We start from the raw sequence: 22112 nt of genomic DNA, 5'->3' as shown, positions 1-22112 counted from the left end.
AAGAAAGGTGCTCATCACCAGGTGTGGAATTCAAAATCAATGGATTCTCTACTGATTTTTGCAGAAAGTTTAATAAATATATGGAACATTTGAACTAAAATACCTTCAAACACCCAGTAGAATATTTTACAAACGTCGTTGTCAGTAGTATCATGCTGGCAAAGCAGAAACAGAAGTTTTTGAGAATAATAGTTTAAGATCCAAAGTATATTCAACACTTGTGCCCATTAAAAGAATGCAAATGTTCACATCTGTCACCCTGACAAGGTGACTGCAGTTTTTGCCCATGTAGCTAATTTATACTGTGAAAAGGGCACAGTATGGTAGACCTGTTTAGTGCATTTTGTTGGATTGGTCGCTTTTGAGAACTTATATTAAAATAATATTAACAACAATATTAACAATATTATAAGTTCATGTAGGCAAGGAAAGAGGAAATAATCCCTAAATATGTAATTTAGAATATGGTTACTTACATAAACTAGTACTAAAGAAAGCATTTATGTTGTTATGTTATACATTAATCTTTGCCAGCAAGGCAACACGCCTTTTCAAAAGATTGCTCAATATGCTTTTTTAAACTTGTATAACACAATTTAGAGTAATGGTTATTAACAACACACAAATGCAAGGGTTTTCTGAATATTTCCATGTATTAATTCCATTTTGTTTGTCCTTGCATATAAATGTTAAAATAGGACTGAAACTAGCGAATGTGCTACATCAGCTCATGTGCTGAGCTTTGGCATTAATGGAAAAACCCAGCCCCAATTATTTCTTTTACAAATAAATAAAATGACAAAACTTTAAATTTCAAAGCTCTCACCTTTACTGCTTGACATGGTGTCAATTTCCCACAAGCTAAATTGTTTATCATTGTTTTAGTCTGTAACATAAAAGGCCAACCCAATAAAGCCCAATATACAGGGGCATCCCACCTATTTCCATCCTTCAGTTCCCTGTCTTTGTGCACAGGGACAAGGACAGAAGTCCAGTAACATGGCCTAGTCTAGGTACAGCCATAGCTCAACTGTATGTGAATGTAAACATACTGACTATTATACTGTAGTATACTAATATCAAATGATGCTGGACTGTACTTGTTATGTGTCTGAGGTGATTTCCTTTTCATCTCCTAGAATCAGTATTAATTTGTGTAACATTTTATTTCTGACAAAATGTCAGCAGCTCGAGAGTTCAGCAAGCCAATAAAACTTTAAAGCTTGTACTCAGCCTTTCTGTCACAAGCCCGAACCTCTCAACATGAGTCCCTCATCCATTTATAGTGTGGTGTGTTCAGTGAATGTGTCTCAGTCAACAAAAAATAGTTCCTACATGAAACGATTCAAAAATACAAGTAATCATGTCATGCACTCTTGAAACAGACATTGTTACATTATGTTAATCCATGTTTTTCTTTTGTGTTTGATGCTTTGATCACCAAAAACTGAGTGGCATTTAGTTCAGATATATTCAGGAAAAGGAGACATCTCCACAACTGACCTCTCAAAAAGGGGAAATTATTCCTTAAACATAATCTGTTTTAAAGTTTTGAGTTTCTTTCCTCATCACTTTTTTTCACTTTTTCCAAATTAGAAATGGTGTGAAAAATGATCATCAAAGGATGAGCTATATATGTCCATTCACTGAGTTACATGTTATTTGGAGCAGTCTTGGTTCTGATAGCATTTAAAAAAAATAGATTATAAAATAAAAACAAGTTTATATATATATATATATATATATATATATATATGCTGATCCTGTGGTCAAAAGGAGAGCTTGTTAAGTGATCCCGTGTAATGTAGACAAAGGCCAAAAAGGGGATAATTAAAGAGTATATCAACCTGCCTGGTGTATCCACGCCTCTCTCATTAGCAGACATGAATAGACCTGAATATTGCTCAGAAAATATGATTTTGAAATATTAATTTTCTGCTTGATTAGATTTAAAACTGATGAGAATCTTAAAGCATAATTAGGCATTGATAATGCCAGTCAAGATCACAATGTGAAAGAGAACAGAGAGAGAAGTGGAGGAACATGACTTTCTTATGATCATTATGGTAGCAAATCCCTTACTGAAAGCAGTTTGTGCTCACCCTGATCTCATTTGTGTGAGTGTGTGTTTAATCTTTTTTTTGCAGTGTCAAAGCTTTTTGCCACACATAATACCAATTTAAAAATGCTCTTCCTCCTCACTTCCTCCTTTGGCATTCACAGTCAGCACTGAAGGGTATTACTCTGTAATCATATTAGAAGATCACTTCTGACAGCTCTTTTGCAACATGCAATGTGTTTAGCTCTGAAAAGGTATTTTCTGTTTCAGCATCATGCCAGAAGGAGTCTTCAAGCAATTACTCAGGCACAAAAAAGACTTTGGAAGAAACAAGCAGAATGCACTTGTATTATTGTGAGTGTAATCATCGACAGTGTTTGTTTGCATACAGGGAAATGTGTTTGCACATGCGAGGGTGAATGAATAAAAACAACACATCATTAGCACCAATCTGCGAGATCTGGCCACAATCCTGTGAAAGAGTGTGTCCACCATTTTTTATACACAGATGACTGCTTGTGTAGCCAGCGCTTAAAAAAAGAAAAAAAAAAAAACACTTTTGTATGCTGAAAATATAATCCAAGCCTTTGCAAATGTCATGTTCCATGAGACTTAGTTTACTGCTGCTATTTGTGTTACAACAAATAACCTCTGGGTGCACATGACTGACAAGTTGTGGCTGATAATTTGTCACATTCTGCCATTATTCTTTTATGCCAACTCAGTTTATTCTGAAGAGCTCAGCAATACTGTCAGCTGGAACAGTAATGACACCTGACAGCGACACCCAGCAGAACACCACATCCTTATATGCAAGTAAAAAGGTGATGAACTTTCAACTTAAATGCCATGTGCACAGACAGAACAAAAATGTTCTTTGCCTCAGGTTGACATGGTTTCTAATCATGATGTAAGTTTAAATGCTTTCATTTTAAGGCTGTTGCCAAATGTGTATTTTTCCTAAAAATATACCTCACATAAAGATAATGTTTGCCATGGGATGCATAAGCCATTTGAAATGCACAAACAGGCCCACAAAAAGCGCCTTGCCTATACCACAGCCAGTCAGCTCCACACAGAGCTGTTTTGCAACTCGTGCCATTGATTGCTTAAAGAGAGTATCTGCCACAATCGGCATCCTATCACACAAGGGGTAAGCGGGGGAGTGCAAGAGGTGCAATTAGCTGCTCCCAGGAGCCCCAAGGGAGTGACAGATGATCAACATAGAGAGGGGAGGAAGAGGGGAGATGTACAATAGAGAGGAGAAGCTTGCGCTGGGTTGCGTGTAAGAAAGATGGGGAAAGGGGAGGAGAGGCAAAAGATGGTCATTACCTAAATGGGTCGTTATGCCCCATCTATCCATCCCATGCTGCCATTCCCTCTCGCCCACGCCAGAGGAGTTTTAATTGGCCCAGTACACAGTGTTTGTTCAAGCACTCTGCAAGTTTGGAGAAGGGCTCTTTAGGGGAATGCGGTAAGCTCAGTCATGCTGGAAATGCATAAGATGGAAAAGAGTGGGTAGAGGAGCGAGGTGTATTTGTATTTGTGCATGCATATGCATTTCAGTGTATATTCAAGTTCACCTAAAACTCTCATCAGTGTCAAGGATTTCATATCCAGCCATGTGGATAATGAGCAGCTAGAGTTTTGGTGATTTCCTTTGAGAAGCACATAAAGAGGAATCAGCAATCTTTAGGACTCATTATATTGCTGCTGTCACTGCATTTAAAGTACTGGTCACTAAATCTAAACTCTGCCAAGATGAAACCTTGTTTATAGTAGAGTTTCATATTAGCATCTACAATTTCTACAGTGCTTTAAGGCCCAAATGCTGCAAGGAATAAGTTTTCACCTGAGGGCTCAAATGAAAAATGGCCTTCTTTGCTGATAACTTTACTGTCTGTTTTGCACATTAAACCCTGGTCAAATCTGAGCTGAAGTTCCTAGTTAGAGATACCCTGATGGCAGTGCCCAGATCTCAACCTGCCCTACAATGCCACACTTGTTTCAATTAATCTCACTAGCATGAACATACCATATACATTCTAACATTCAATCATTTAAAGAATCAAAATGGGAGAAAGAGAGACAACAAAAGATAAAAGTTACAAAGACTAGGGAGGGTCTGGTGGGTGGGTTTTTAATGATAATGTGATATTTCCTAACCAAACATCTACCTGCTCCCATTTGTTTTCATTTATTTGTTGCCTTTGTTTTCTCACCCTTTCTCCTCTTTGTATAAGGTCCCATGTCCAGTATTTTTACACTTTCAATCACAATAAAAAAAATAAAAAAACAGAAAAAGAAAAATAATTACCGTGATATAAAGCACTGTGAATATCCTCCATGAGATTATTTTGACTCGCACTGATGGAGTACATGGCTGCAAGTTAAGTTGTTACTTGTAGTTTACACAGCTGAAGCAACAGTAGTGCCTTCCAATGGTTCCCAGTTCCAAATGCCAGAAATTTCCAAGCAGCACCTTTCATTATAGATTCTGTAAACTTCAGTGAAGGTATTGTAGCTTTAAAACTGTAATCACTCCAGTCTAAACAAATTTAGAGTTTTAAGCTCAACAATCTGCTAAGATACCTTAGTAAGAACGCCAGTATACTCCGAAAGATTTACAGCGAGCGTGTGTGCATGCTGACATGAGTTGCTGCTTCATGCTCTTTTCTGCTGACATGTATGTTGCTTTGCTTGCCGTATTTCCATGCTTGTCATCCTGTTGTGTGCATACTTCTGTCCACCAAGATGACAAGCATATAGTTTAGCATTGTGCTGACACAGAGGCATGTTTGAGCTATGTGCAGTGGAAAAATGAGAAAAAATTTCCATTGAATTGATGTATTTTTTAAAGTCTTACTCCATGAATTGCTGTGTTTTGAGAAATGTTTTTCACTTTTCTTTCTTTTTTTGTTTTGCCATAATAATTTTTGCAGTTAACATTTATTCTCTCTTCCCACACTCATCTTCACATAAAAATGCCTGTTTGAACTGATGCCTTGTCTGATCCAGGTATGTCAAACAAAAACATCTCACACACACACACACACACACACACACACACACACACACACACACACACACACACACACACACACACACACACACACACACACACACTCTTCTATACACTAGATCCATAATTGATGTGCTCAGCTTTACCAGCAGGAGAAAAGGAATGCAATGGTGAATTAATCATGACGAAATCTCTCACTGAGAGGGACAGGGAGAATACTGGGATCCCTACTGATGAGTGATGATGAAGGTGAAGGCAGGAAGGACTGAAAAAGAAACCAATGTGCTGAATCGGACAGGCTAAGCAAAAACGTCATGTATAACCACATGACAGCTCAGCCTGTGTGCTGTAAAAGCTGACCCCAAAAATACAGCAATGAATCTTTGAAAAACCAAAGCATGCATACAATATTGAACATTAAAGTTAGCCACATTCATTTAATGCCACATTATTGTGTGTTTTTTTGCTTTTCTATTATATGCAATAAGTCTAATTTGAGAACTAGAAATACTCAAACAACTTCTTTTAAATCTTTGTAGTTGTGGGTGAAATAGACGACCACCTTTACCTTATGGGACTCCGGGATCAGCTCAACAGTGAAACATTTCTGCATGTTTTGTATTTGTTTCAAATGAAAAGAAATTCCTAGCATAATAAAAGTGCCTTTTTCAAGGACTTTCAGAACTGAGAGCCGGAGTGTTGCCAGATTTTGAGTGCAATTACTACAAACTCAAAGCCTTCAGTGATTGCTTCGTTTTGTATTTCTCCTCAGTCTTTGTTAGGCAACCTCTGCAAGAAATGTCACCCAAGGTGCAGCAGGAATAATATGTTCTTACTCTGCGCTGCTTTTAGTGTGAATGCAAAGGCTTTTTTTTCCCACCTATTCTTTGGAGATGAAAATATCTGAGACGCTCTGAATGGTTGCAGGTGCTTCTGCAGGTGCACCAGGCTGGAGCTGCAATTTGTTGTGTTCAGTTGTGTATTCAGCAACCTTCTGCAATTGAGCTGTGAAATCACTACAGGCTTTATCTCAAAGTTTAATGTAACATTTACAGCAAATCTTCAGCTGGATATGTTATTGATGCTTTCATCTTTTCCTCCTGCACTGTTGGCTGCTATACATATCTAATTCTTTATCATTTCGATATGATTCCATTGACTCTTATTATCATGGTAATATAATTAGACATACATATTATTGTTGTGTGAGCAATAGTTTGGTAATATGCAGCACAACATTACAATTTTTTTTATAAATTTGGTCAGAGAGAAACACCTCTGAGCTGTGTGAATGAGCTCTCCTTTACTTGCAGCTTGTGTCTGGAGGTCAGATTCAGTTCAGGAGCTGACTGCAAAATGATCTTCTGCCCTTGCAGGCAGGTTGAATTCAGAGTGTGATTTCAAATTTAATGAGAACCATTGCACATGTTTGTGCTACACTGCTTTCTGAATAAACCATCACGCAAACGACCATGGCATCACTTGTGTAATTCCTGAGCAAAGCTGCAGTCACCATTGTAGCCTGTGCCTGCTTGACAGTTAGGGTTATGTAAATGTCATCAGTCACATGTAATCCCACTACAAACAAGTACAAATCTCATTTCTGGAAAGGTGGGAAATTTTCCAGAAATGCTTCAGAAATCTGTAATGTCTTAATTTCTAATGATTTTTATCAGACAGAAGTCCCAAAATATCTTTTTCATTGTCTTCACTGACCATTTTTTGTATTAATAAAATATATCATTCATTCATTTTTCATTCTATCCTTATCCTTCTCATGGTCCTAGAGTTAAAAATATAAAGAATTATATATATGACACCAGTACCCTCTAAAGAAAGCTTGGTAAAGAAAGACAGAAATGTTTGCCAAAGTAACACTTTATAAGATTCTACAGTCAGAGGATAGTGACTGGTGAGGTTGTCAGGATTGGGTATAAAAGAAACATCCACTGAATGCTTAGTTTTTCCAAGAAAGGACTATTCATAGATCACTAAATTGTGAAAAACTCTTGTCAGTGAATCATAAATATGCTCCAAACAGTATTCATTAATAGTTGTTTGCAAACTACTTTAGTCTCTCAGCATCTAAAATACAAGGTATTGTAAAAGGATTCAAGGAGTCTGAGGAAATGCAAGACAAGCCCCAAGGAAGCACAGAAAGAGAAACTCCTGCTACCAGCCAAAGGGGCTATATTTTTCATGGAGAACTTGGATTCTCTAACAGTTGAGAAGCAAAGCTTATCTATTAAACACATTTTATTCAGGAGCATCATTGAACTTCTGGCTAGTCAGGTTTGTATTAATTTTAGTAGACTATATAACTATTGTACTGATTACTTACATTCATTTTCTCTGCACATAGCAGTGATAGAGCTGTCACTATAATGACATTTTAATACATGATTTTCATGCAAATAATTGTGATTAATGATTTAATGTTAATTATATCTGTATACATTACCATGGGAATAAAATGAAGAATGATATAAAATAAAAAGACAACTCAAACATAAATAAGGATTACACCTGTTTCCTTTTAAGGCTTTCTAGGTAAATCTCTGTGAAGGCTGTATGAAAGTCAATTTCTTCCAAATCCTTGAGAATGTCATCCTGCGTTTAGCTGCACAAGTTGGGGATTACTGTTTTTCCAAACATGTCGATGGTGTGTGGCTGCTTTTCCTTATTGTCAGTCAAAGTGTGGCATCAAATACTGTTGTTTCGTTAATGAACTACTAATTCAAAAGCTTTGGAAGTTGCATTTTGCGAAGAGGGACCTGCAGCTGCAGTTTTTATTCCAAGTTGAGGAATTCAGTAGGGTAGTGGGTGTGCATATGATTTTTTTTTTAAACTATTAGTGGTATTCGCACCACTAACCACTACACAGGTGACTAAATGTGACTATAATGATTCTGAAAAAGAATACAGCTTTTCTTAATTAATTACATTTGGTGGTGGTGTTTAACTCAGCTGGTCGATCTATATTCTCATACAGAGGTTAGATGCCCGATGCAGCTGGCCTAGGTTCAAATCCGGATCTGGGCCTCTATGTTGAATATTGACTCTCTTTCTTGTCCAGCACCTAAAGTCCACTTAAGCCCCAAAATAACAGTACAGTGATTATTAAAGGCACTAATGTGAATGCTGGTAAATTATTTGCACCTTTGATTTGTTGTTACTCTCACTGTACGTGTGGATTTGAGGTGTAATTGTAGAATCCTAACATTTGTTTTGCTTATTGTCATTGCAACCTAATGCACGTCCTTAATGACTAAAACAGTCTCTAAAGGAAGCAGACAGGCTGAGGTCCAGAGAGTCTCTTTTTATGTCCACCAATGCATTTATTTCATTAAAAAGAAAAATACAGTTGCAAGCATTCATATTTAGACATCTCTAGTCTTTTTGTACCCATTCTTGCATCAGTTCTGAGTCCAACTGTTTTCTCCATACTTGGCAGTATCAAGCTGTGTCCCTCATGTCTGATGAGTGAGCTGGCTAGACACTCTGACTCCAGATAAAACTTTTTTTTCCCATCTTCTCTTGCCAGCACGTCCTGTGTGCTTGGTCTGACTGACCTACTCAGTCATTAACATCTAGCATCTAGTTCCTTTCATCAATTAGCAATAAAAAGAAAGAGACACAGGCCTCTTGAAGAATAAACACCTCTACCATAATATGGTGCTAATTATCACATTAAGTTAGTAAGAAGAAACCTGCTGCAACCTTTACTAAACTGTCTAAATAATAAAAATACCGATATGATTTTTTTTTTTCCTCTAAATAAAAATAGCTTTGCTCTCTGCTGAATTCCTGGCTTCATGACCGCTATGCTGTCAAAAGTCTAGGGGTGATTTTTGACAGCTCTTTCAAGTTGGATGAGAGGTAATTTGCAGTTGTCAATTCCAGCTTTTCCAACAAGTGATTGCAAAGGTAAAGACTTGTCTGATCTACAAAGATCTGGGAAAACTTATTCATATTTTTTTATTTATTACTTTTTTTTATTGGCACCTTCATTAGACTACTGTATGTCAGGCAGAATTAGGCACCACCACATTATTTGCAAATAGTTCAGATTGCAGCAGCTCATCTTTTATCTGGCATGATAACACGTAAACAAATCAGTCTCTGCATCCTTTTTACTGGCTCCCTCTGCCTCGTTGGATTGGTTTTGAAGATTTGATTTATTTCAAAGTTTTAAATAGATTGGTGGCATCTTATTTAACAGATCTTTTTTTCACATTCACACCCCTGAAAAAGAAATGCAGTCAATCAACCAGTTTCCTTTAAATGTCTTGTAACCTCAGTTAAACACATTCAAATCACTTCTTAAGACCCAAAGCTTTGACATGGTGGTATGTGAGACCATAAGGATTATTTTATATGGGGTTGTTCTGCCAGTTTATTTACTTTGCTAGTTTATTTATTTCTAATTATATATTTTTTATTTAATTTTTTACCTGTTGTTTTGAAGTGTAAATTCTATTTGACTGTAGAAACACTTTGTTCACCTTTGTTATCATTAAATGTATTCTATAAATAAACTTGACCTTGACCATGAATAACTTAAGCTAATAACTAAAAATAACACAAACACACTGCCTATCAAACCTCTTTTCTTGTTGTTTTTCCCCTGGCAGAACAGTGTTGTTATCTGGCTAACAGCCAACAGCTCCTTGCACCAAGTGGAAATTATTGCAAATGCATAAAATATAACACAGCTGAATACATTACTTAGCAGTTTAAATGGTTCCCTTTTAGTGTCAGATACAAGCAATTATACTGTTGTCTTCCTCTCTGGCTGCCAGAGTCATAGATGAAAGTTTGCTTGTGCATGCCAGAGATGGAGGCCTCCAGGGACCGACTGGCCATCAGGCACACTGGGCATTCCCCCAGTGGGCTAATGGGCTTTTCGATTTTGACGCAGTTTATTTATTTTTATTTATTGGTCTGACAAGTCCATAAAAGTCAGTATATTGGCGGCACAACTGATACTAGGCTGGCCTGATCAAATTTTTACACACTACCCCACGTTGTGGTCCCTGTCCCTGAGTAAACTTATTTGTCCAAAAAGTCATCACGGGATTTTCTTTCCCGACCACCAGCCCAGGAAACATGTTAGTCTGCAGCCCATTGGTTCATTTCCTAACTTTAACTGTGCTGACCCAATCAGATCTTTAATCTATGTTTGTCTCTGTGCCAGTGGATACAGCTGCCTAACTGTGAGATTAAAGTAAATAAACAAAAGAGACAGGCAGACACACAAATGTCCAAAAGTAATTGACAAGTTTACCACAGCAGGACCTTCATCAGCTTTAGATGATGATGATAATTATAAAAACTGTGGTAAGCTGCACAGCTTTCACAACCCTGAGATTCTGTTTTAAGTAAAGAGACCCATTAAACCCATTTCTACACATTAACAGCGAGTGAGCAGGCTGCTTTCTGACTTTCTTTAATATTTACAGCCTGTTTACATGGCCATCAAAACAGTCTTACTAGTTGCTAACGTGGGAGCTAATAAGCGTACGTAATAGACTTCATGTGAATGTTTTATTTTGTCTATTCTCAGCTGCTGCATGCTATTTTTTTCTTTTGAGTTCTGCTCATGTTTTGACTTCATTGTTTCCATTTTTTTCTGATGGAGGATGTTGAAAAAGTGGAAGTCATGCAGTCTTTTGCACACGTGCAGATGTAAAAGCCTAAATCAGATAACCAGCTCTACATGCACAATATATTGGAAAGAAATCTAGGTGTGTTAATTTAATTTCTCTTCATCAGCTGCCTACCTTTATCTGAAAAAAGAATATCAAATTATGTTGTCTACATGATCACTTTAATTATCTGGTAATTCCAGAAAACAGGTAATGATCAGATTTATTGTGCACATGTAAACACATTATTGGTTGTGGACTGTGGCTCCTTTTAGGGCAAAATGTGATGGAAGCAGTTTTTGTGTGTTTATGGATAATATATAGAAATGAAACACGTTTTTAAAATATTTTATTTACATTTTTGTCCATATTTTATGCCACTATGTGCCTCTTTATCAGAAATTCCAACCATTTTGGATCTGACTGAATCATTATGTTAAAAAATTTAAACAAAAGCAGTTGAGCATGAGTAGGACTCATCACTGGAGCATAGATTTTAATGTTATTAATAAATGATAAGTACTTTATGCTCACTGTTTCCAGCTAACTCACTGGCCTTAAGTTTTAAGGATTTACACGGTTCATATACTTGTTGAAGGGAGCTCAAAGATGGATGGTGTGCATGATCATATATGAGCGTGGGCCAAAATGCCAGGGCAGATTTTTGTTTCTCAGTGTGCCCCTAGACGACACTTCGGATATCAAAGATCATTAAAGCTGCTAGCCCCTCTGTAGTTTGCTTGTTTGACCATGTTTAATGTTGCAAAGGGTTATTTAAAGGGTTTGTAAAGTCGAAACAACAGCTGAATAGTGACTCCTGTGTTCTGTGCGGGGATAAAATAGTCTTCACTCAACCAGCTGTAGGGACAATTCATCAGGCCACAAAGTTTTAATACCAGCTTAAAGTGTGTTCACTTAGCTGGATAAAGAGAATAGAAGTAAAACTCATGATCTACTTGAACAGGAGATTACAGCCTAGATAAAATGCTTGGCCACATTTGATGGTAAGATATTATCTTTTGTACAACTTCTCTATTACTCTTTCATATGACTTGAACTGAATAAATCTCAGGACTGAGAAAATAATAAAACAAACAAATTTATTGACCTTTAATTTTGAGGCTATTTATCTTGAGGTCTCAGATTCAAGCTAATGTAATTTGCTAGTGTCTGAGTCAGTCATCCAGAATGTGAAAACTCATTTATCTGCCACTGTACAGCCCATTGCCTTAATCGCTCTGCAGCATGTGTCTCACGATATATTTTCATTGTATTTGTGCAACTTAAATGACCTATTCATTTTTTTCATTTGCAAGAAAAATGCCATCAATTTCACTAATGTACCTTACAAGGGCAAAACAACAGTGCAATATGAACAGCTATGAAGTTAACTTACGTGAGCAGAATCTTTAAAGTTAAGCAGCATGATGGAGCAACAATTTGCAGCAGAATTCAAATACCATACAGTAACTGGTTTTAGGAGTACTGCACAGAAACTATGTAGTTTTAGAGTCTAACTTGTTCTCCTTTCTGTCTTTTTGTACACCTCCTCTGTCTGTTCTTACTATTTCTCTCCTCTTTAATCCTTTCTGACTGGGACCCTAGTCCCCTCCCCCAATGCATAGAGAAATATATGCAAATGTGGCCTGTCGGCAAAGATGGAAATTAGTCTCTTTGCACTTTTGCAACATTCAGAGACAATGCAGCCAGAAGAGACTCAGCGCTGCTTCACAACAAACCCCAAACTTGAAGATAAGAACTTGTCAAATTTGATCAGCAATGAATTATGCATCACCGGCCACTGAGTTTAAGCATGCTTTTTGAATCCTCTTTATCTCTTTATCTGTTTCAGCAATCGCATGCTGCTGTCAGGAACTCCGACTTTATGTATATTTATAAATGCACGTGTGCATATCCACTGTGAAGTATCAGCACACAATAGGTTTGCATAGATAAGATATGTAACACCCAAAAGTGATAAAGACACAGAAAGCTTCTTTTTTTCATGCCTTTTGATCTTTGGCTAACAAACAATTAAAAATAAAACACAGTATTGTGTCAGTTTCAATCCAGGATTCAGGAGCAAAGACAGCTTGTAAACAGCTCATGGAGTGAAACCTGAGATGTAAATACCTCCATCTGGGAGAGTACATGTGGATAGGGCTGCTATAGGATAATGGCTTTTGTATTTACCTATACCAGTCACACTGAGGGGTAAGACTGATATGTGACTAATATGATCAGGAAAGTCCCTCATCTTCTGCTTTCAATAGAGCTCCATTAACCATGTATGACTTTGGAGCAGCAGCACACACCTGAAATTTGCCTGCTCTCTAACGCGTACAGTAAGTGTACTCTTGGAGCACAGTATGTTCCTTAAATGGGAAATGTCTGATATCATCCTGTGACTCTTAATTTGAACATTTAAAACCATGCTAAGGAAAAAGGAGAATCAGCCGCACTGCTAACAGATCAAGGTTCTTGTCAGTAACAATTCAGCTCGTCATCCTGGTGCATTTTCATTTACCTGCAGCCAAGGACTGAATGTAGCACAAGCTGAGCATATCTCATTAAAATAGAGGAGAACGGTTCTGCCATGTCTATTGTGCTCAGTAATTCCTTGGTGATGCATTCCTCCCCCCACCTTGCAAATGTAACTGCATTTCAGCTACATAACCTCCTTTGCTTCTCCATTTTCCTCTTCTCTGAGAAAGAAAGAAAAAAAAGTTAGATTACCCCCCTCCACAAGTTAATGAAATTGTCACAGCACCTTATGAAATTGCCACCGTGTAAACAATAACATCTGGCAAATAGATGGTGCATGTAATGTCCGCTGAGCCTCAGTACACACAACCCTGTTAATGAGTGCAGAAATGGACTGAAAGACGGGCATGTGGATGGACAGGAGGAGACTGGTGAGGTGACAGACAGATTGGTCAGACTGGAGGAAGAGGAGTGTAAGTAAACAAAACTGATAAAAAGGATGAAACAAAAAAGGAGTGAAAAATTTGAGAAGCCAAAGCTAACTATTGAACAATAGATTCATTCAAAAAAGAAAGAAAAAAATTGCATTCAAAAAGTACGTCAGTTAGATTCATTTAAACCAGAGGTCCCTAACCCTGGTCCTCAAGGCCCACTATCCTGAAGGTCTTAGATGTCTCCCTGCTGCAACACACCTGATTCAAATTAAGCTCTGCACAAGTCTGCTAATGAGCCATTCATTTGAATCAGGTGTGTTGCAACAGGGAGATATCTAAGATCTTCAGGATAGTGGACCTTGAGGACCAGGGTTGGGGACCACTGATTTAAATGACAGGCTTTCACTTCTGATTTAGTCTAACAAAGTTTCTTCTAGCTTGATACCAGAAGGCAAACTAGTGCTAGCAACAGGTGAAACAAGAACATGTAATCCACCAATATCTCATTTCTTTTTTTATTTACAAAAAAATATTATCTTCTCCAAAGCATAATACTTTCCAAAAAACAAGATGATACAGTACAGCGCAGGTAATCATTAACCCATGCCAAAGATGGCAAAACAGTTACCCTGGCTAAAACTAGACTCAGCATAAGAATTAAAGCCAAGATATAACCATTGCAGAAAGATTCGGTTACATGCACGGTTAAGTCAAGCTGCAGTTAGAGTTCAGCTTGGCCATGTTATTGGACCTTTGCTTTTGTCCCAGTTTATATTAACCCTTTAGGAGCCAGAATGTTCCTAAGAAAATGTTAAATTTTGATTTCATGGCTTCAAAAGCCTGTTGATTGGAAGTGGCTAGAGATAAAGGCATACTGTAAAAGAGAAAATGTTAAATAAAAACCAGTTTAATATGGCAGTTAATTTACTCATCTAATTTGCATATTGAATCAGTCGGAAAATAGCTGAGAAAGTACTTCATAAACAGTGAAAAAGCATTTAGACACATTGAATGCTTGCTCGCTCTTTGCATCACTGACTTTGTGTGCTTCCTCATCAGTTCAGTAGGGTGTCTTTCAAACTCGATTTCCTCAAAAACTTTGAATAGAGTTTTATGAAAGCAAAATGACAGTCAGGAAAAGCTTCAAAAAACTGCAACTTGATAACTTAATAGAATACTCCTCAACAGCATTTTCAGGTGTTGAGGAGAAAATCTATTCTTCTGTTAAAAAAGGATGAAAATATGTGGATGAAAGTGGCTTTATTGAGATAGTTAAACCTTACTGTACAAAATATGCAAAAAGAAAGAAAGAAAGAAAGAAAAAGGAAAGACTAAAAAAATTCTTTCTGCCCTTTCTAGTTGAAGGAGGAGTGATTAAGTTCCCAACATTATCAGGGTCTGTTAGTCTGGTGTTTAAATGGCTTCAATTTCATGTTATTTCAGTCAGGCTAACATCATAATAATAAATCAAATTGAATGCATTAAGGTCCCACTAACACAATAATTCATTGTTTTCTAGAGTCATGCACATTCGTTTCTGTAGCTTAGGTGTGATAAAATGTGAAGTACAGCCAAAGCATGACCAGTAAAAGTCCTTTTGCACATGCAAACATTCTGTTTCTACAACAGTCTGACCAACTAAATGATCCTAACAGTCATATGACTACCAATGAGTAAAAAAAGACATTAAATGTTAACCCGAAAAATTTGTAATTGTTGTGTTAAATGCACCATTAAAAATTTTGATGGTTTTAAATTTCACCTAAAGAAAATGTTATGTGACCCAGTGGAATCAATTAATAATTACAAATAAACAAAAGGCTGCAGGGATGGCCTGCCCGAGCACAAGTGTACCCCGGGTGCATGGTTTACCTCGAAGTGAAGGATCTTGCCCCCAAAACCATCCACAGTGAAGGAGGTCCGGGTTAAACTGCAATAAATCCTGCAATAAATCCATGTGTGTGCCATTTTACCTGAAATCTTTGACTCATAAAGGACCGGCTTGACATCTTCATGCAGCCTTGCTTCCAGTTGAAATTCTTTATGTTGGGGAGGGGGCCGTGCGTCAGGGTCCTCAGGATTTCCCTGAGGACTCTCCAAAGGGATTAATAAAGTATTTCTTTTCTATTCTATGAGGAGGAGGAAGGCCAGGTGGAAGGGAAATGGTATTCCTCAGTGAGACGCTGTGCAGGACACTACACAGCATGATTATTTTGCACACCCTTTTGGGATGGTACAGCAGTCTGCCCCCCAATGCATCCACACACCGGTACTGGTTTATGAGGAGGCCAATTGCTTGCTCCACAACAGCACACACACGAGGGTGGATCACATTAGCGCACCTCTTCCGTAGATTGTATTGATGATATTGTGACTCTTTGTGAGGGACACAGCTAGCCATGATGTGACCAGAAGTGTTTTCACAAGCCTCTGGTATCTTAAGAATGCCTGGGAGTGAGTAAAGTTGTAAAAACATTAAGGAACCTTACTCCCCTCCTGCTATGGTTCGTCAACGTGAAACCTCACTCTAGGGTTCCCACACCAAGGACTGAGAGATAACAGTTACCAGATTGTGGCGGGGTATATAAAGATTGTCCTAAGCAAATTCGGCAGCTCAACATGTTTGTTGACCTGTGTCTGCTGACTGTACGAACTTCTGCAATTGCAGTAAACAGCTGTGTCTTCTCACCGATTTGAGTGTCTGTCGTTCATTGAGAGTTTTTTCCTAACATGGTGTGAGGAGCAAGCGCCGCAAGGGGTAGTCAATGTTACCTGCAGGTTATACCAAAATAATTATAATGAATCAGGTTTTAATTGTTAGTACAATGTGTATTTGAAAAGGAGCCAGCCATCACATGCAGCACCTGCCTGCTGTATATCCCCTACACTACAGTGCATCAGGATGAATGAGTCAAGTGATGACCCAGGCCACCGTGCCACTAAATTTGCCCGAACCATGTTTTAACTACAAATAACTTGTACATTGATTGATATTGTACATTTTTACGGTTCACATAGGCAAATTCTTTCTCACTCAGAGCTCATAGCAATGTGAGTGCAGTCAATCGCGCCCATTACAAACCGAACATTGCTGCAAATTACCATTTGATGTTCTGTTCTCCCACAATGTAAGGAAACTTACTGTATCGAGTAGTCTTTTTAATAATGCCATCCAAAACTGCTGATATTATTGAGCTCAGGGATAGCAGATATATATTCCAGATATTCCAAACTAACAAACACAATAAGTAGAACATACATTATAACCATGTGTTACGGCCACTGCTCATTGCAGGCAGCTGTGGCTCATCCTGCAGGTAATTGCCTGGCCTTGACGTCTGTTCGGAGTGGCTGGATCAGACACGCCCCGGTCTCCTCCCCGCTGATTGGCTAAATGCCCAGCCAATCATGTTGCAGCTTGAAATAAAGGGCTGCTGCAGGGATCATTCGAGAGGGAGAAGCTGGACTGCACAGGCAGCTTCCCCTCACTTCGGCAGAGTTTTGGTGGTGTTGCTGTTCTGTGTGCTTGCTGTGTAGAAATGGTAGTCTTTTGTGTGATGGACTATTTTGTGTTTAAAGCCGGGTTAATTCTAGCTGTTCGTGTTTTCCCTTGGGGCTGTTATAGTCCTGTTATGTTGGGCATACCTTTGAGTCGCACACAGTTTAGGGTTGAGCAGCGCTCCTTATTAGTGTGTGTGTATTCTGCTGTTTCGTTAACCATTCAGTTATTCTTTTGGTGTTAAACTTTTGTTTGTCGTGTTCGGCTAGTTTAGGCTTTTTGTTGGTTATTGTGTTCATTTAGTTTATTGTGACTGCTGCACCTTTTGTTCTTTAGTTCTCGCCGAGTTAGGAGCACACTTTTGTTTGTATAAGTTTGGTATGGTTTACTGGGTGGGCTTTGTGTATGGTTTCAGGTTTAATGTGTTTATTTCTTTCAGCAGTTCCTCTAACCCCAACACTTGGCTAGGTTTGATTTCCTGTTTTACCCATTATTTATTCTCTTCACAATAAAATGCTGTGTTCTCACTTTACACCGGTCCACGACTGTCTTTTATGTTGCACCCCACTCATACCCCTGAAACAGAACGTAACACCATGAAACCAGGTATGAGACTGACTGGAAGAGTTTTAAATCATATTTCAACATTTCCCACATTATATAGGGTGGAGCACTTCTCTGACTCACCTCTCCTCAGTGGGGCTGCTAGCAAACTGAGGAGCAGAGCGCGAACAGGAAGTGACATCACCAAAGGAAACCGGGATCAAACATACGTACAAATAAAAGCCCACCAATAAAATAAGTGTGTTACAGAAAAATAAAGAACATAATATTGAACAAAGCATATACAGACATATAAGGGGGATTTTTAGTGAAGTGTACAGTATTTTAACACACCTATTACATAAGGATAGAATTTTTCTCATTTCAAACACATATCAGCCTACCTGTCGGCTAATTCTGGCAGGAAAAAGCCGGTTGCCAGAAACCCGATAGTGTTTAACAGGTGCAGATGCATCTGGATTGCTCAGATCTGCCGGGTTGGTCGGTCTAATCCTGGGCTCAGTTCAGCACATAAACCGAAGAGCACTGCTCCAGGGAATCTAAATCGGTATTTCAGCCAGTCATCATGGGCCAGGAGATCTTCGTGCTCTCTAAAAACTTTCTCCATCCTGATCCTGACATTGGCATAATCTTCAGAAAAGTGCCAGCGCATCCAGTATGAAGCATCCAGTACGCATGAGTGTCAGTGCAGCATTTATATATTTACTGAGTAATTACACTAATTACTACACACCTTGTTACAATTAATGTACCAATAAGTGCCATCGCTATATAATTTGAAGATTTATATAGTATGTATGAAGGCATTGTGCTGTAACTGTTAAATGAGTGCTTTTGTACTGTTTGGCTTCATCCAGGGGCACATTTATAATATTGCCGGCTTCGGTGTTTATGATTACAAGGGTCTACAAGTCTGATATGAATGGTTAAATGCACAAGATGAATGTGGCTTAAAATTCACGATCTCACCAGCTGTGCTGCCAGTTTCCCCCGTCTCCAAAATGTTTGTGCGCAAGGTTCAGCGTTTGCGTACTGGTGCACACATTGTCCCGTCAAGTTTCTTTTAATAAAACACAACCTTTGCACAGAAAGTGACTTACACCACTTTCAGGCCTTGTTTTGTGTACACAACATTTGTAAATGAAGATTTAGGGTATGGCGTGGAAAGATGGAGTAATTCTGCTGCATAGCAGCAGGAAGGTGAATCAGTTTGAATGTTCAGGTCTCTGAGTGTCATAATGTTAGTACATGTGAGACAAAATGTAGATAAAGGGATTGATAAATCTGGAATGAAGTGTTTCGCCCACTTAGAAGAGTTGCAGGATTTCTGTGGTGCCAGAGCATCAGACATGCAACAATGCATGCTGAGAGGGAATGTTATCTCCAGGTCAGGAGAAAACAAACTTTTTCAGAAGCATCTATGGATGTCTGGGGGCGATGAAGAAATCCCAGCTGTTTAATGGCTGGAAAACTGCAGGGGATTTTGGAAGTTTTGAGCTCCAGCAGCTGGATGACTGAGTATTTTAACATTGTGCTAGCAGCTTATAGGCAAATGGCTAGCATTTGTTCCCATCCACTCCTTGGGCTGACAGCCTAGGCAAAGAGCTCCAAGGCTGGCGACACAGATAAAAACTGTGCTAAAGCCGTTATGTGGTCATCTGTTGTGAAATATCTGCAATATCAGCTTTAGATGTGTTTTTTTTTTACAGTGGCAACCAAGGTGCAGCAGCATCCGATTCTTGTTTTCTTCACCTTCACAGTAACACAACTTGTATCTATGGCAACATGAATAATGTTGTCAAATCTGTTTCTTATTGCGTTGAACACCATCACAATGTTTTCTAAGCATTATTCCCATCTTACCATAACCAAGCTCGACAACAGTGGAACAAAGGAAGTCAATGTGAACTGAAAGTCAAAGGAATAAAGAATAAAAAAACAGCAGTGGCAAGGTTGAAGCAAACATGAGTGCCTTACTAGGGAATTGGATGCCTATGCCCCTCCTAACTCCTAATAAGCTGAACACATATCCATGTAGTGCTTCTCAACATCTCCTGTAACTGTGAACCTACCCGTTTTAGATTTTCACAGCCATGAGGACAAATGGCTCAAAATATGGAGCAGCTTGAAATATACATGCCTCCTTCTTGTTTTTCCTGTTAGTTTTTGCTATGACATGTGAAAGAGCTCATCGTCTTTTGTGCTGAGAACGTTATTATCAATGATACTGTTGTGCTCAAGCGTGTGAGATGTCTAGCACTCAGTCTTTTATCTTATAAATCTGGTGTAATTTGTCTTAGCTGAGCAATCGACCAATGTATGGCAGCAGCTTTGAGGGTCCTGCGTTGTTTGGGAGGAATGCACAACTGCCTATTAAAAATACTGCAGAGGTAACTCCATGAGATTGTTTGCTCTGCGTGCATCCTTGTTTGCTATTTGCTCAGCCTTTGCATCTCTGAATCACGCAGGAAGATGACTGTCAATATGTGGCAGTTTCTTGTGTGTATAAATTCATAGTAAAAACTGAAAAGGTTGTTGATCCAGCGTCAGGATATGACAATCTTAAAATGAAAAAGTGTGTATATAGATGCTGGAGGATGTGGTGAAAAGTTACCCTTGACCTTCATGCAAGAGAGTGAAGTTTGTTTCCTTTAAATCGCAATTCTTTACATGTTTTTATGTACATTGTCTTTGTTAATTGATTTTTACTTCCTGTTTTGGTAGATTTAAACAATTAAAAACATCTGGTCAAGCCTTGCCTTGACCATCATCTTAGAAAGGTTACTAAAAAATTTTTTCTATCTAGTGATAGATAGTTGTTCCACCTAAAAGAAGCCTCCCACTGAAATACGTTTTTCTAAAAGCACAATTTTTGTGGCTTTTCTACAATTTACATCGAGAGTTTAGTGTGTTATGACTTTTCACTGTTTCCTGCAGAACTCCTCTAAACATGTGAATCTACTGATCGTCACAATCCTGCTGAGCTGAACTGGTTTTCAGAGCATGTAGGAAACTTGAGCAGAAAAGATGATGTAGCCAGGTGAAATTCCCATATGATCTTCATGGTGGTACAGATGTGCTCTGTGTGATGTTCCCCGTAACATGATACTGAGCAGAAAGGAGAGCACCTCAGAGGTTCCTCAGCATCCCTGGCAGGCCTCTAACAGTTTGTGCTGGCAACCCTTCTAACTTCTCCTTCCAACGGTATGACAGCTTGCCTGCAGCTGCTGCTTCTGCCGCTTCACCACAGCCGCTGTCATCACTAGGGAGGCTACCTCAGTGAGGGCAGGATGTAGAAGGAGAAAGGGAGAAGATTGGAGCTGCCAGCTTGCAGCATCCTCAAGAGCTCACTGAGCTGTAAAATCTGTTGTTGTCCTCTCTGTCTCTCATCGCAGATTTGTATGCAGACAGTGAGTGTACTATAATTCATTGCAGGCTCCCCCTTCACATTTTCTCCCATCCACAGCTGCACTCATATTCTCCAGCATTTCCTGTGTTTCAATATTTTGAGAACTATTTGTGAAAGCAACAGAACAGTCAACGAACTCTGGCAGGAGTGAAACACATTTATGTGTCGCTGTGATCAGCTTCCTGTAGCGAGAGTAGTGCTGCTTTTGCTCATTAATGAATGCAAGCCTGAGCAGGCTTTAATCAGCTAGAGAGGAAAGTGGGGAAGGGTTAAGTAGCCTTCTTTGCGTTTTCCCATGTTCTTTTGCACCTGAGTGTCCCATTAGAAGTGTTCGGTCAGCAGTGCTGAGGGCAGCACACTGAACCTGTGTCACACCATAATTACCCCCCTCCCCACATACTTTCCTTCACATATCACAGTTCTGCTGGGCTGTGCTCTCCAGAGGCATACCCATCATGTTGACACACGTAGCGAGTACAGCCAACCCTGACCCCACTGACACAGGGAAAAATACAATGAAGCTTGTGTGTCTGCACAAGCATGAGCACTTACAAAATAATGTGTATATATATATGAAGAAAAATGGAGGTGATTATATGTCGCACACATGCACTATTCAGCCATCAAGCAGAGATTTTTCATTATTTTCAGCATTTTCCATCTTGCTCAAAGTGGGCTTAAGGTACACATGAACCAATTTAAAACAAATCAAAGTAACCAGCTTTGGAAAAGTTACCTTTATATTGTGGGCAGTAAAACTGACAAATCAAATAAACTTAGAGCTAATGTATTTGAAACTTCATTCTGAAGCCTGTGGTGTTTACACTTATGTTACATTTATTTAGTATTTAAGTCTAAAGTATTGGATGCTTGCCCAGTAAATAAATGACAGCTAGAAAATGTGATGAACGACGACCAAAATTAAGTACATATTTACCAGAGATAATCTTCTACTTCTACCTGCAATGTTCATTGATGCATTTACATCCATAT

This window comes from Melanotaenia boesemani, chromosome 22 (assembly GCF_017639745.1).
Source record: "Melanotaenia boesemani isolate fMelBoe1 chromosome 22, fMelBoe1.pri, whole genome shotgun sequence".
Lineage (NCBI taxonomy): Eukaryota > Metazoa > Chordata > Actinopteri > Atheriniformes > Melanotaeniidae > Melanotaenia > Melanotaenia boesemani.
Note: the sequence above shows the minus strand (reverse complement) of the source record.